General features: G+C 35.0%; 2 protein-coding genes across 2 annotated transcripts in view; one reads left to right on the forward strand and one right to left on the reverse strand.

Moving 5' to 3' along the window:
• LOC150107224 (uncharacterized) overlaps nt 1–17,765 on the forward strand; it is a 186,527-nt gene that overhangs the window by 152,144 nt on the left and 16,618 nt on the right. The window lies entirely within an intron of this gene.
• Nucleotides 1–17,765, reverse strand: part of LOC150107225 (uncharacterized) — a 34,106-nt gene that overhangs the window by 15,454 nt on the left and 887 nt on the right. The gene's annotated exons all lie outside the window — the stretch shown is intronic.

Raw genomic sequence — 17,765 nt, forward strand, 5'->3', positions numbered from 1 at the left:
GAAAAAAGCTACAAAAGCAAGCAGTTACGAGAACTCGCCACTAGTCAAGACTAAATTTTTAAGAACATTGGGGTTCGTTTCTCATTTTAGTATAATTTAAATTTCTCTTTAAAGTGAGAAGACAAAGAAAATCTCAGAGATAATACTTGAAACTAATTATCGAACTGTCTGATTTGTGTGATATTTCTGCGATTTTTCTTTGTTTTCCTCTTTAAGGTTTGTCTTAAAATGTTTATGAAAATGAAGTTTCAGCCTGTTGGATCTCGTGCTGCCAGCTGCTAAATATACACTGCTTGGAAAGAAGTCAACGGACGCCATGGTGTGATGAACAAATAGCCATCGCGCCCATCTTAACATGTAGCTCTCTCTGCGATGACTGCCTCTATCATACGGGGCATACTTTCCACAAGCGTATAATAGCGATCAGTGGAAATTTTGGACCATTCTTCCTACAGTCATGTAATGAGGTCCTCGACTGTTGCGGTGGCAGACGTTCCTCGACCTCACCCGACGCTCCAAGTCATCCCACAGGTGTTCAATAGGGTTGAGATCAGGGCTCTGTGAAGGCCAGTCAAGTATGGTGACGTTCATTGTCCACAAACCACACAATTACAGCAGCAGCCTTATGACACGGCGCATTGTTTTGCAGAAAGAGACAACGCTCAGTTCCGTAGAAACGCCACAATGCAATTGCATTGCCAAGGATGTTCAGTGTTTGTGATCCCACAAACAGAGGTCCGAGACCAAACCAGTACCTTACCATCACACCGCCACCTCCGAATTTCATACCTGATATTACGCATTCTTGTAAGTGGTTCTTACCCTTTTAGTAGTCGCGGTCCCCTAAGTATCCTAAAATATTTTCACGGTCCCCTAGTTTAGAGTAACATAATAATGGGGGAGAAAAAATCAGAAAACAGAAATCAACTTTACTTAAATGCATTTTAACGAGACCTCTGTTGTTGAACATTCTCTACTAATCTGTCTATTCTTGCTTCAGTTGTGTTACTCAATGCTATTTTAGTGATTTATTTCTATTTATTTCTAACAGTTATTGCATTCATGAAGGACTTCTGATTTTTCAGTTCATCCTTTATTCTTATAAAAAACACTCTTCTGGTTTATCTTTATATTGTTGATGCTTCGTTTCTAAATGTCTTCTTAATTTATTTGGTTTCAGACATTCATTCGAGAGGACCACACCACAAACAACACATTGTGGTTTTTGAATTTCATCCATTTCTCTACTAATAAATCCGAATTTTATATAACTTGTATCATATTTCCTTTTGTTTACTTATTTTTTTTCTTACATTTGCGACTGGTATTATTTTCTGTTTCACACGCGTTTACATCATCCGTGGAATTATCACTATCACTACTTTCACGTGTTCTTTTTGAAATACCAGGTGTATTTATATTTAGGAAATCAATACTAGATATAGATATTCACACGTCCAGTAGTCAGATGTCACGACGTGCAGTGTTGTCAGCAGCGAAAAGTCGACTTGTGGCGCCACCACAAAAAGAAACTGCTGCATTAAACTGCATAATTCAGATTACTAATACAAAACGATACAAGTTTGAAACAACGAAAAATAAAGAGAAAAATAATTATTTTAAGAGATTTCAAAATTTTAAAAACTAGAAATGTTCTATGAATTTTCTGCTACACCCACACCTGTCAATCTGTCAGTGGAGGGTGTAGCGTGATTCGTCTCTCCATAACACAGTTTTCCAAACTTCCACATCCCGCTGTTCTTTGCACCACTGAAGATGTTGATTCGGGTACAACGTGGGGCTTCAATATTGCTGTTCTAACATGGAAACTCATGTTGTGCGCTTCGGTTCTGAATGTTTTTGTGCAGAGTCGTGTTCCGATCGAAGCCCGGAACTAACTCCGCATTCAGCGCTTTTTCCTAAATGGCGGTTTTTGCATATTATTGGTAACACGTTTTCTGTGCTACCAGTAATTACATATTATGGATAGCACTTGCAGTTGATTCCCTACGCTTCTACTGTATATCAGTATGGCATCACTGATTATTGACGTGGGATGGCGCAATTTGTCAAGAATTTGCCGAACAGATAGGCCTGCGATATGGCATCCTATCATAACGTCTCTTTCAAACTCCTTCAGTTCCCTTCTCGCAGCTGTACTGACTTGGGAGCATCGTAATCCTCTAATTTACACCGACTACAAACACGCGGCTCGTTACATGGAACGATGCGCCTTGCCCAAGGGGGATGTCCGTTGACTTCTTTCCAAGTAGTGTATGAACACTGTAGTATATACTGAGGTCGTCCCTTGCCCCACTCGCTAAACTCGTGAAACCCAGCGATTAGTGATTTATCCCATTTGCTTAAATTAGCTACTTAACACTTGATTGTATTCGATTCCCATCAAAAACTTGTCTATTCACAATAGAAAATATATCGATTTGCAATAAATCTTACAAAATCTGGTGCGTTTCAAATCACTCATAATAACGATTAGTAAATGAAAGGAGAAATGGAAAGTTAAAAGAACAGTAAAACTTTAACTTAAAAATATAAAAGATATCAATGTGAGAGTCGGTGTGTGAGCGAAAGAAATAGAGGAAAGTATATTTTGATTTTATGTAATCTGCCTTACCTTGCTCCTTATAGCATCAAATGATTCTTGGACTTTCTTGAAAAGTGAGAAAGAAAGAAAGAAAGTCTATATGCACTGCAGTGAATTTAAAGTATGCGTATGTTGCAAGCAACTGTTGTCCACAATCGAACTAGAATAATTCGAAGTTATTCAAACTCGTGCCCAATTACCTATTTTTCAACTGTGATACTTAAGTAATACTTCAATTTATTGGAAAAGAAAATCCTAAACTGCTTGCCAGTTCAGCCCCTTGTTCCCTAATTAGAGCTCGTCCCACAGTTTGAAAACCGCCGTATAGCGAGGGTTTTTTTTTTTAACCTGCTTTTCGGAATTTTCATACATTTATCATTGTCACTTGTAGTTAAAAGCTTTGAAGTTCGAAAATTCCTGGATCTAGTTCTGTTTCTCTTTTTTAAACGAGTGGTTTGATAACCTGCAAACATTTAGTCTTAACGTCAGTAATGTATTGTGTTGCGATAAGTAATGATGTAATCAGGACTTTTGTTGATTCATATTGCCAGTGAAAATCTTGATTATCTGAAACCTGTGAATTCGTTCTAATCCGTGATATCCGGTAAATTCTTTACTTAAGATCTCATTTTAACTGCCCTTATTCACATTTCAGTACTGTAGTTTTGGACTCATAAGAGCAAACCTTTCTTCTGAAGTTCTGCCCTGGACTTTGCATTCACTGAACACTTCATTAATCATTAAGAAGCATCTAAAGCTCTTCATATGAAACTGTCAAAATAATGGAGACAAGTTTTATTTACTTCAGGTTGTTTTTTCCTGCAGTAGCTCTGGTTTTTCACATTGTCATACAGACAAACGACTAGAAAAACAATTACACTGGCCTCATACTCGTAGTGGCTTCGTAATTCCAAAGCAACAGTTGGAGTCAGATGATAATTGACTGCTATCCGGTGAGCAGCAACCCTATGCTTGGCTCTACAAGTGTAAACAGGAAAAATTCCTTTCTGATGGTTTCCCTGACGTTGAATAATAAGTTGTTATTATTATTAATTTTTCTGTCTTGTTTCTGTTGTTTGACTTTCAGATTTGAAGTAATGAAAGCTACAAGGACTGGAAAGGCAGGTGTTTGTTTTTCATAGACACTCTAGGCTATGCCTAAAGGACAAAGTGTGTTTCATTGTCTTAGGCAAGGTGTAGTGCAGTCTGAGATTTCTGTGGTTATGTTGAAATTCTGCAGGTTTCGTATACCTTTTTGTACACGTCTTTGGGAGAGTTTGTTAGATATAAGTTAAATGACAACGTCCCATTGTTAAAATATTTTGCAACCATTGATTCCATTCCAGCTTTGATACCGAAAATATTTCTTGTCATTTAACTTATCTTAAACTATCCTGAAGAACTGCGCAAAAACGTATTCGAAACTAATAAAGTTTAATTTTAGAATTATAGGATCTTTATACTGGAATTGTCAAAGAAACTGTTTACAAACATCCATTCAACTTTCGATCCCAGTTTACCCAATTCATATTCTTTGTGGATTATATGAATTAGTGGGAGCGGTTATTTTAGTTGTATTGCATGTGTGGGAAAGAAAGAAATCATAAAGCATTACTCCAAGCCCCCTCCCCTCCCCAAAAGATTTTGTCTGTTAAAATCTATTGAAATAACCATCTCTTTCTTCAATTTATTACACAATGTAATTCGCTTCATGTTATGTGGTCAGCAATTTTTATAAATTTCAGGATCGACTTATCCAATGACTAAGAAAAGTCAATCACTCCGCTCTGTTTTACACTTCATACTTAATACATATGGGAGAACTCATTGGTGTCTTCTCGATTAGTATTGCAATTTGTAAAACACTAAACAATGTGCCATCCAACTTATAAAACGAAATGCCCAGGTTTAAACCTACTTCTATTGACATTCGCTACTTGCTTCCTTAATTTATAATGCACCGTACAAACATATTGAACAAACCTGGTATGGAATACGAGTGGGTGGGGGAGTGAAAGAAGCGATTTTACATTCTGAGTGAAACTCCAAAATGAACATGGCTTTGATAAAATTATGATAAATTATATTTTTCAGTAAATAAAAAATCTCAGTATAAAACGCTGTAAACTTAATTGAGAAACGCAGTCCGCTAAACCCTAACCTCGTAATCTTTAGGTCACATTACATTAACACCTCATAACTGTTACTATTTTCGATTGGACATCAAAAATGTCTTCTAGGCAGTTTTACGTTAAGGCTGAGTTAAACAGTCTCTAATGATGCCAGTAGATTTTTTTTTTCCTGCGGAAGAAAAATGTTATTGTCATCGTTAGAGATTGATCAACTCAGCTTCTATTGCCAACTTTCACATACAAACCTGCAGGTGGCAAACAACACACTTTCACTTTTAGCTGTCTTTCCTGACATAGAGCGGGAAAGTGTGGTAGTATTATCAGATATTAAATCAAATTAAGCATTTATATATATTTACATTTATGTTTTAATGTAATATAATGAAGGTCATTCAAAGAACTGGTGGGAAAGGATGTTAGTTTTTGGTAGTTGCGACTGATACACTTAGTATATTCAGAGCCAGACGATGTGTATTTTAGGTAATTAGATTTAGGTCTATCTCGATGTGTTTATGGCCTCCATTACAATCATTTGTAATAGTAACAATAAATAATCACCTATTTGTTTTTAATTACAAAGACAGTTCCATAATTACTTCTCTCCCGACAATTAATTTTCACCATTGGCTTGATAGAAAAGTTGTTTCTTCAGTGTCGTGTTATCGCTTAATATGTGCAGTTACCATGCATAGTTATAAATAGTTTTATCCATATAATGAACAGCTCTGGAATTATCATCTAAGCATTTCTTTTCCCCTCCTCCCAAAAAAAGCTCGTTTACCATTGAACTTCTGAATGGGAAAGAATATTTTTAGATGCCGTTATGGCGTAAATTCGAGCCCCGAGTTCGCTATTAAAAGTAATAATCGATTTTCAAGTTGTATTGTACCTGTTGCCTATTGTTGTGCATAAGCGTGTTTCGTATTCCTTTTGTTACAAGTCATATCGTTTATACTTTTTTAAAGTTGTTTACCACAAAGGAAACACGCCTGACTACTTGAATTAATGTTTGTTTCGTAATATAACTTGAATCGTCTTTTCTTTTTCTGTCAAATATATAGTGAATACCCGAATAGCTATTAGATAGTTCCAGAGTTTTATAATATGTGTGTGTCCTGTTTTAGGTCTTGATTCAAAGTAAATAAGCGTAGAGCATATAATTCACTTTGAATCAAAATCAAAATGCTCACGCTGTTGTTTCCGAATATGCTGTTTCATTGCTTTTTTTTTTTTTTTTTTTCAATCGTGTCGACTATTTACCACGAATATGAGTTTTTATAATTTGGTTGGTCATCCGGTACGTATTTCAAATTGCGCGTAGCCATCTGGTCACTCGCAGTTCTACCAGTAGGTCGTTCCCTGCACTCAGGTCACTATAAGCGTCCCATTGTTTCCTTCCCCTCTTTTTTCCTCCCTGGTAATTATGAGTGCTCAATTAGCGTTGTTTTCAGAATTAAACATCCAAGTTTGAGAAAGGCAAAAGCCGGTGAGATTGAACAATTACCTCATTCGAGCACGAGCCTCAGTGTTCTTCTGTATGTACTATTCGTCGCGCTGTTTTTATAGTTCTTTTACGTGTTTCATGAATTTTCTTATCATATACTGCCACAAAGATGTACATCAATTTTCTGTACTGCTAGCTGCAGAAGAAATAAGCTGATCAAGAGCTTTATTAAACTCACTAAAGCAACTATACTCAATAAAAGTCTGAGTTACGACAAATGCAATTTAGGACTCCCTTCAGTGTCTGCAGAAGCGATGTTTTTTTTTTTTTTACCTTTAACTGTATTTTTGGTATATATTTGATTCCCCTCATTGGTCGCCTCCCGGCTTTTTAACTGTCAAGTATTCGCAGCTAAGCTGTGAATAAATTCTCTGTTGCATTTTGCATATTCTTCATATCTTACACTGAAGTGAGTTATTAAAAATTCAGACAGCTCATGAACTTTATAGAAATCCTATGTGTATATGCAAGAAAAGAGATGAATGAATTTAAAATATTGCTAAAACTTTGACATATTAAAGAATAGAATGGTAGCTATGCAGCATAGAAATTTGAATCTCCACAATTACACTTCAATAGCAAAATAACCAAATATGAACTTGAAGGATATGTACCATATAGAAGTGTTGCAAGATGATTTACAACTTCATAGAATGAAGTTATAAATGATTATTCACGTACAGCGTTATTTAACTTGACGTTGGACGTGAATGTATTTGTCTAAAATTAAAAATTTTATTTAGCCTGAAGCGGACTTTTTTCACTGGTTCATTACCAGTGGACATAACTGCAACTTCTTGTCATTTAGCTAAGAAGTGGATTAATTACAAAGCACCCAAACAGCTTAAAATCTCCTAAGCATGAGTATTGCTTCTTTCGCAGCCGAAGACTTCCAGCCTTTAATCTCCTCTGCTTGCTTAGCGCCACAAACTGGTGTTAAAGAACACACGCATATATTGAGACTTGGAACGCGGTTTAATTTTGCTATGCATGCGAAAGATTGGCGAATAATAATCCAATATTGAGATCCCTGTATTGAGATGTTAGAAATAAGAAAACATATCTACTATGTAAAATTAGCACAAGGATCAAATACAATTTTAAAATGAAAATTTGGGAAAGTCGTAATTTGCCTCATTGTTTTCAACGTCCATCACTTCCATTGAGAGTTATGATATACGCCAACGTTGCAGAAACTGGATTTAGTGTATAATGATTTACTTGTAAATGTTCTTTATGAATTGTGTTTTAATGAAGACTTAAACTGTAATAAACATTAAATATTAGTATTTAATGTTTATTACAGGATTATTTAAAATATTTTTTTATTCATAAAGTTTTACATCAATAGACAACGTAAACACACACACACACACACATAGCGAATCTTTGTACAAAGCCATGGTTGTTGTTCTTTGAAGATTGTTGCTAATGTCCATCCTAATAGATTGTAAGAGTTTTGCACTCAATATTGATCCATGAGTGTGACAGTGTAATCGATTGCATCATATATATATCGAATAAGTAAAAGGGACAATGAGTTACCTTCTAACACCAATTGCAGTATAAAAGCTGTTTTCTTTCTATTAAGAACATCTTCTTCTGGTTCCCATCTGCCATACGGCCGCGGGAGGGTAGCTATATGCTACCATTCTAGGGAGAGATGATTATGAGCAAGGTGGTTTCCCGTTGCCTTCCTTGCCGATTTAGAACATATGGAGTTATTATTGCATTAATTGTTTGGATAGATAGGGATTCCACATTTTCTTAGTGCATGATAAAGCTTACCTAAGTTAACCGAATCGAAACTTGTATAGACATTGAATTGAGGATGAGTGGAAGATTTTTGACTTTTGAGCCCTCGAGAAATGTGTGTGTGTGTATATATATTTTTATGGTAGTTAGCGTCTTTAAAATACTATGCAGATTAGTTATTTGTGGTTGTATGCGATTTAGAAGCGGTTTTCATTGTAAATCATTAGAGGGAGTGGTAGAAACTGATTTCCCTGTAGTTTTATTTAAATTGCCCTTTTTATAGGAATTCCACCCACAAATTAGGCCGGAAACTTAAGTTATATTTCTACGGCTCGGAGCTGAGGGTTCGATAATTCTGAACTTTTCAAGTCAATTCCTCCATTAAACAGATGAGTCTCGTTGTGCAGTGGAAACGATCTAGCACCATTTCTGGAATAAGAATGATTTATGATGCTAGATATTTTGAAACAGGGTCTTGCTGTAACAAGCGTCCTCCTTACCTCCATGTTTTAAAGCTTCCATGGCAGCGATATCTGATCCAGAAGCTTTACCATTTTTCAGGCACTTCACTAGGACATTTCAGTGTTGGCCATTTTAAAGCATTTGAAAACTAGAGGATTGCCAAAAGTTTCTCTATTTCGAGCATTTTATCTTTATGACTGCTTATTTGTCATTTGGAATTTGTTATTACCTAAAGATTTGATATGTTCCTCCTGTCCCGTGATACTTTTACAGATCTTCTAATTCACTGCACAGATCAGATTTTGTATGTTTGTATAGTACTTATGTATACTTCTAACATCAGTTTTCTTTTTTTCTTTTTTTTTTTTTTTCATGAGTTATAATAGCGTTTACTTCTTTAAGCTTTGTCTGTAGTCCCTGATTTTTCTTGTTTTCTTAAACTTTGTTGCCTCATACGCACTTCTATAAATTTGACATGGGTTTGAATTGAATACCCACGAAAATCCTTTAGAACATTTTATTTTATTTTTCTGCTTTTCATTGACTGTTTCTTGAGCTGCATTGCAGAAGAGAAGTTATTGTAAGAAATATCTACTCGTTTGCAACACTATTTAAAATTCATGTGAGTATGAAATCTAATATGATAGCTAACAACTCCTGTTATCAGAGTTAATTGATACACTGTATGCGCAACAGTTTTTAACTGACTGACCATTGTTATCCATTAATAAGTTGGTGTATGGGTACTTTGATCCCATTACGGTTTTTACATGTCCACTTCCTGTCTGTCCTATGTGGAAATTTCATCAGTCAAATTATAGATTTGTGCATAGTGCTGAGATCTGAACGTAGGCTTCCATTAGTTTAGGAGTGAATACCCAATGTTGTTAGCTCTGTCCGATCCTATTTTAACATAAAAATTACTAGTGTGATGTGCAGGCATTTGCTTAACATTTGACGTCCATATAGACCTTGATCTGATTTTTTCAGTTTGTTGGGACCTACACAGTTGTTGGATTAGAATAGTAATCCAACTGTTTTCAACAAATTGACTAAATAGTCGCTTGGTGGTTATAGCGGACTAGAACTAGTTAGGACAAAAACTAATTATAGACTAGTAATTTTTTTTAATAACGATAATACATCGCACGTCTTCATTCGTTTGCGCTTTTGCGTAAGTCTACAGAATACATTGTTCGAAACAATGCTAGTTTCGAACGATTCGATAATAAATTAATTCAACCTAATTTCAACCTGTCGTGTGTGTTGACAACGAGCATTATATATACAATCACAAAATGTCTTCGTCTTTTCTGATGTAAACAGTACTTATTTAAATAGGTAGCATTACAAAATGGAGGAGCTGTTACATTTAAACCGTTATGATGATGTTTTTATTATCTAAGAATCATGCTGTCGTATTGGGATAAATGTCTAGTATTAGAAAATAGCCACTGTCAGCAAGAATGTTTGTTACATTATTGTATTGTCATCTCCCTCCCTTGTGTTAAAGTAGTTTGAGTTAATTCCCCAGATTATTTCTAAAATTAATTTAATCATGCTTTTGGGCCTGAAATATACTGACATCGCATGCTCCAGTGGAATTTCGCATGGGCGCCAATGACCCATGGCGGAACAATCCTAGTCTTCCCTAAAAGAAGTTAACCCTAAAAAGAGTCAAAACCATCCAGCAGAATATACGCAATTCCCAGATGATAATATCATCGTCAACATGGTATCAGATTGGTTTCGATTCTTTCCTATATACAATTTGCATGTTAACGGTTTTGGATGTATTATAGCTATTAAGATAAAATCTAAATACTTTCAAATAAGCATTTTCATACGTAATTTCATCTTTAATTAGGGGGGGGGGATAATTTATCGCCAACATCGAAAATTTCTCCTGCTTTGTCCTTTATATGTAGTACTTTTTTTTTTTTATGATGCAAATCCCACCCATGAAATGCTATAGCATTAGTATCCGTACATTATGTGGACAACAGGTTAGATAATCCGAAAACCCTACTTAACAGCGAGAACGGAACTTTTTCAAGCTTTCATTAAGAGATTGGTGGTGTCACACCTATCGATGAAATTCTACCTAAAGACATTTACAAAATATCCATGAGTACGCTATCCACTCAGCTAACTAAGCCAGCAATTTGATGACTTTGTTAAATTTGTATTAGGAATGTGATTCAAGTTGGGTATATCGGATTAATTGGTTTTAGATTTTAAATTCTGTTTGTTTTACATTCTGACTTATTCTCTTGAAATAGCGTAATCGGTAAAATGAAAACAGCATCATCTATGAGTGTCGGACATGTATAAACCTTCAATAGGTGTCCCTTGTTCTGATAGTTAAGGAGTAAAACGCTGAGTATCCTGTCCGTAAAACAGAAGTGTGGAAGTGTGTTACTCTTCGAGAAACTGTTTTGTTTTTAATTTAACAAGAATTCTGTTTTTATGATTCGAAGAAGCCCAATTAGAGCCGAGTTGAAAATAGGCTTGCTTGATCGAAGTGATAGAGACGTTAGACGGTAATTCGGAGGTAGACATAGATTGAATAGTGACTAATTTTCAAGCCACAAAATTGACCGGTCGATATAAATTGGAAGTAACTGTAAAGAAGTTCTTGAGAACAACCGGCGAATTTGTGTTTCTATCAGACATGCTTTCGATGCCTAGATTAAACAGGTTCGTTTGATCTCTTATTGGCGAATATCAAAGGAAATGTGGAAATACGATGTGTTTGTAAGGAAAGAAAAGCTTCATTTATATCAGTTTTAGAAGCCTAGGAGTGAACAAGGAGATTGGCTTTGTTTAGGTAATATCAAGAAGAAACATGGAATTTCAAAAAAAAAAAAAAAAAAAGGGGGGGGGGTGCATTGGACGAAATGTGCATCTGATAATTTTTGGTAATACTTTTTATTTTGTGTAATTATGTAAAAAATCGTCATATATTAGACGTATTTAAATTACAGGGTATAATATTTAAAAGAAAACTTAAGTATTGGTATCTTTATAAGTTTGAGCGGTAAGTAGTTGATCATATAACACTGGTGATAGTTGCGAATCTTTTATAAGAACGAGAGAAAGTGTGATATTTTGAAAAATGCTGTTAATAATGTTGCTTGATTTTTATCAGGGACAATTGTTGAAATCTACAGTTCTGACAGTTGTCCAATCTACAATTATCGTTCTTTATCTGAGTTGCGTGAAGAACGAGGCGTTAAGAATGCAAGTGAATCTAAGTTATTTCTCATAGATTTAATTAAGTGCGGAGAACTGAACTGGATTAAAGATCGGAGAAAGTAAGGAAAGTATTCTTCATTCTCTTGATAAGGAAATGAAGAATAGAAGTTACGAGGCATATCCTTTTGTCATTATAAGAATACCAGATTTTGGATGATCACGAGGTTGATTTTTTGTTTTCTGAGAAGAAATCAACACCTAGTCGTGATTCGATGATACCTGGCTCTTAGAATTTAATATACTTAGCTTATTAGTGAGGAAGAGTGGTCAGGATTATCCGGTAAATAGTGTCCTTCTCTCTCTTGCTCCATACACTACAAGTTTCATAAAAAGTGAATGTTATCCTACTTAAATGGAAGATGGGTTTCGTCGCCTGTGTGAAATCAACGCTCTACATATTGGAGGATAGAAGCGGCTTGAAAAAAAGTTCACTGTTTGATCCCTAGAACAGGTTTCTATGTAAAAAAATAAATAAGAATACAAAAAAATAGTATACTTTATTTAAGTTAAGGGATATTATATCCCATATTGTTTCTTAGCCGAATAAGAAACTCAAAGAGTTTCATGCCGAATATAGAAACTATATAAAGTTCGGTGATTCCAAGCGTAAGCAAATACCTGGATAGTGCAACACCTGACCCACTTGGTAGTGCAAACTGAGGCAACTCATAGTAAGAGTGGAGCATTACTATGAGTTGCCTCAGTTTGCACTACCAAATGGGTCAGGTGTTGCACTCTCCAGGCATTTGCTTACGCTTGGAATCGCCGAACTTTATATAGTTTCTATATTCGGCATGAAATAGAGTTTCTTATTCGGCTAAGAAACGATATGGGATATAATATCCCTTAACTTAAATAAGTTCATGTCACCGAATTGAAGCCTTTGACTCTTCATTATAATTAGTATACTTTATTATAATCAGTAGATAGCTGTGTGATGTGCATATGACCTTGCACTTGTGAAATGACTGTCACAGCTGGTAAGATCATAAAAAAAATCTAAAAGGGCTGTATGTTTAATACATTGTTTTGAACTTTGTGTTGTTTTTCTTAGAATTCTTCCCCTCCCCGTCTGTTTTCTTTTGAATGGAAGTTAGAGCGGCATAGATATGAAGAAAAACTATAAAAGTTCCCAAAAGATTCATCCACGGATCACAGATAGCTCGCAATCTTCGATTTCCCATAAGAGTCAATTTTGTAAACTTAACCGATCAAAGTTCGCGTTCTGTAATGTGCAGAAGTGTTGATAACTGTTTCAGCTCTTTCTTTCATTCATGGGGAAAGACATGCCGACATATTAAATAATTCTCTAGTTCTCTGGATTAAATAATCCGAAAGCCTACTCTGGAGACTAAAGATAGCATATTTTCAAGCCACTTCTAGCCTCCAGTAAGCATAACGGTAATCTCACGCCGACCATATATTTAAGTCCTTTACCACCTAAAGAATATTTGTCTATGCTTAATACATGTCATGTAATAGCACGTTTACATTCCTTTGCTTTTTATGTGTTTGAGTTACTTTACAAATTCACGGGGGAGGGGGATGCTGTGAAACATCTAGGCGTTTTGTTTCGAATAAATTTAACTCGAGTATTTCCAGCGTTTTGATATAACTATCGATTATGTCATTTGGTGTCTGTTTAGATATAATTTCTTCTTATAGCAATACATGTGGTTTTCGTTTTAATTCTCTGTAGAATGAAATATAAGAAAATACATGTAACCCTTAAGCAATACTAGTGAAACAGAATACTATCTTTTCGGTCTCGAGTACTTTTTTTATATTAAGAACAACATTCCCTAAACTGGAGTTACGTTTTTGATAATTTAAACTCAAAATTAAGTTCATCTTAAGATTATAATGCATAAAAAAGTATACCAGTGATCTGAATACCATAAAGTGTTTTACCAATGAAATTGAGGAAGCACAGGTTATAATCCTAAAACATGCATTGTACACGTTTTTATGGGTACAAAAACGTGTGTGTGTGTACAATGAATGAATTAACAGTTCATTATATTTATTAGGTTGCAGAAAAGCAATTATACACCGTGTCAAAATAGTGAAGAGTTAGTTTGTCCGTTATTATGGTATTCACAAACGCCACTTACCAAGTCAGATAATTTAAATGTGAAACAAATATCTAAACATATGAAAAACGGCTGGCATCTTTTATGATTTTGCATGGAATTGACGTTGCACTTTGCGGACTACACTCTTAGCAGGTTGCCTTTTTTATTATTTTACCCTCGAGCCACTAAATTTATCAGAAAGGCAGCTTATACAGTGGAACCTCGGTTGTCGAACGCCTCTGTTCTCGAACAAAAAACGCCCCGGTTTCCGAACAGGCAAACGGCAACCCGTGCTGAGCTGTAAGGCGGGAAAGAGTCAGTTACGCGGTAGCCTTCGTTCAGTGCAGACACCTGCTCGAATTTGCAGTGAGTTTTCTTGATTAATTTTTTTTTCATAAATTATTATTAATTAAGCCACCATGGGCCCGCATAGAAGAATAGTGATAGCAGCAAAGTGAAAAGAAAAGTTGTTAGAACCACGATAGAGATGAAAAAAGAAATCATATCCAAACATGAAAATGGCGTTCGTGTCTCGGATTTTGCTATGCAGTTCGGCATGGCGAAATCAACGATCTGTACAATATTCAAAAATAAAGAGGCGATCAATTTTCGTCTATATTTTATCTATTTATTTGTTTATTCTTTTTATGTAAAAATTTTATGCATTTTCATTATGTTTGTATACGATCTTATGCATGAAGTACTGTTGTAAAGGTTTAAATAAACAATCATCTGGGGAACGGATTAATCCATTGTACATTAATCCTTATGGGAAAATGGTTTCAGTTTTCGAACAATTCGGTTTCCGAACAGCTTTCGGGAACGAATTAAGTTCGACAACCGAGGTTCCACTGTACATGCAAATTCTATTTTCTGACTAGTTGTGCACGTTTTGGGGAGAATAAATCCTGTATATGACTTGGGAAAACGCATTGCTAGTTGAAAAGACCTAATAAATGTTTCTTTTATTACGTGAGGAATTGAACGTAGGTCTTTTCGACCAGAGGTCATCGTTTCTGTCGACTTCGTTACGGAGGCACTCCGTAACGTTTTGGCAAGCGGCTGCACTGCCCATCATCAGAATCACAGGTACACGCAGCACCGTTTCTGTTGTAGAAATCCATTTCGGTCCCAAGAGAATCATGACAGATAATACATTTTACATGCTTACACCTATGGGAAAACATTCCTGTTGAAAAGTATTTGTTATTCGCGAATTCACAAATTGTAAATACATTTATCCCAATGAAGTTAACTCAAAATTTCAAAAGAACTGGTTACCTTCCAGTAACACACTTCCAGCTAACTTCTAGAAGTGTGTTATGTTACTCTTCGAGAAAAAATACCGCTGAACGAAGACGGAAAAAAAAACAAACTTTGATCGCTTGTTTGAAATAGTTCTTCGCAAGTATGTCTATCTCCAACTCGAAGTGCACTCAGACAACATTTTCGAGAAAGCTAAAAACTCAACGCTTTCTCATGACACAGCTATAGTCGGAATGAGGAAGATTTCAACTGAGGTCAGTAAATATGCCGCGAGAAACGTAATAATTCGTTCCCTGCATATACTCCGAACTTGAAGAAAATGTCCTGTGTATATGTCAAGGGTATGTCGACAAATATCGACATACCCTTGACGCAGAGACTGTTGTCTGAATTCCAGCTACAACGTGTAGAACATTAAATGCCTTTCAGCATAGCCGGTAATACACGGAAATGGTAGGATATTTTATTTTTTGTTTATTTATTTTTTAAAGCCCTTTACAAAATTGATAAACCAGCCGGAGAGTACACATATATGAGAGATACCGTAACTGTCTCTTCATGGCTTTAGTTGCGTTGACATGATACTAAACCTTCTCCTATACTATACTTGAAGTAACACGAGGTACACCGCTTTATTTTATCAAGTGTAACGCAGGTATAAATGAATATTTGATAAAGTACTCAGTTTGAAGATTAAGATTTACACATAACTCTGGGAAATGAAATTCTCTAGTACAGTTTTTGCTTCTGTTGAGATCGTTAAAGCTAGTGTTAACGAAGAATAGGTAGGATACGTTTAATCGTGTGAGTTATTATAATGAAATGAGGTTTTTGGTATTCAGTGGTACGAGAAAAATGTGTATGAATAAATTAAAGATTTAATTACCTATGTGTATACATTTTTGTTGAGTAGTACGGGAGTGGGGAATTTTTTTTATCACTAGTAGCATTTTTATTCATTTTTTTTTTTTTTAAGTATTTGCTGTTTCAGAAAGCAATAAATTAGCTAACAACAAGTTTCTTTGCTTTCCTGTCAAATCAGCTGACATTTTTCGAACACTCCATAAACACATATTAAGGCAAGATAAAGAAGTGGCGCTAAAACTCTGATTTAGATTGATGTGCTTTAAAAAAAAAAAAAAATGCGTATCCTTCGATGCTCGCCTACACAAAAACATGAATACCATCAGTTGGACTAATATGTTACTGTTTTGGATAAATGTTGCTGTTCATAAAAAATCGAACGATTTCACATTTGTATGTCAAGAATACAAATCGTTTTGTTTTCCGAAGCCAAAGTACTGTCGCTAGTGATTTTAGTGATGCTTTCCCCACACTATTTGTTCCATTTTTTGTTTAATCGCGAATACTGCTCATTTGCTTTGCGCGTTTTTACAAAAACTTCATATGAAATCACACGGTTTTGGTGCAGTTTCAGAACAGCGCAACTGTTATTTTGAAATTATCGAAAAAGTCAATCATAACTAAATTGGCTTTAAAAAAAAACAACAACAGCATTTGAATTGCCTTCATATGTTCATCTTATAGAGGAAAGTTAAGCAAATTTTACTGTACAGTAAAAATTATCCAGATTATGATACTCTGTTATGATAATCTCAGTAAGTGCGACAAATATCACTAAAGGGATAAAAAGAAAACCGATGTAAAATGGAAGCAATAACTAGTTTCCATTTCATATGTTGTTCGACTTTTCGAGTCTGGTATGATAAAACGAATACTGTATTTCTTTTTTTCAATCAGTCCATTCTCGGATGCAGGGAAGAAATAGTATGGAAACCACAGGAATAGAACAAATCATATTTTTGTATTAGAATCGCACATGCTTGTCAAATTTTGCAAATGCGAAATATGTTATCTTGAGTTCTCCGAATTCTAGTAGCATAGCCACAGAAAATTCCATTACAGGATTAAAAAGTGCTCTCTTTATAACTATTTGCTTATTTTTAACTCCTTCCTAGGCTTAACGTCTTTTGCATTTCGACTTATAGGGCCCGAGTTCGAATCCCTAGATAACTTGAAGTGTAAAAGTATCATGCTTGATTCTTAGCATTGGCATCCGGATTTATTTGCGTAAGCTTAGCCCACTCAGGGTACTAATGTTTTGTAGATTAACAGTGTTTCGTGGGTGAGATTATTTGAAAAATTAAACTTGGATTGCTCATTAAAACTGTTAAAAAAAAAAGTTTAAAGCCTAGCTTAAATTTCCTTGTATCAGTTGTGATAAAATTAGAAGGTATTTTTTTATCGATTTTTCAGATACGAGAACTGATAAAAAAATGAACGGTTTGAGATGCTCTCAATTCAGTAGAATTAATGGCTTGAACATCTTGAAGAATTCTAAAACTTTTTTTTTAAAAAATGCTATTCATTTAGAAAATTGTAAATTTCCTCTCTATAGGCATATATCGAGATCTTGTCTACAACATACTTCTAACTCTTCTTTCATTCTCCATCTAATTTCTTTCTTCGAATAGTTAGTGATGGACAAAAGTAAAAAGGTTCCAGCTAAGATATATGTGCATTCTCAATACTTCTGGACCCTGGAAATGAGGAATATTCCGTAAAAAATGAAATTTCATTATGTACAGACTTTGTAACTTTTTTTTTTATTTATCCATTGTTAAAAGATAAAGAAATTTGCCTACAGACGGCCATTTGTAGAGTACAACTAAGTAGATGATTAACTG

This window comes from Typopeltis vanoorti, chromosome 4, assembly GCF_054136105.1.
Source record: "Typopeltis vanoorti isolate ZY-2024b chromosome 4, IOZ_Tvanoo_1.0, whole genome shotgun sequence".
Lineage (NCBI taxonomy): Eukaryota > Metazoa > Arthropoda > Arachnida > Uropygi > Thelyphonidae > Typopeltis > Typopeltis vanoorti.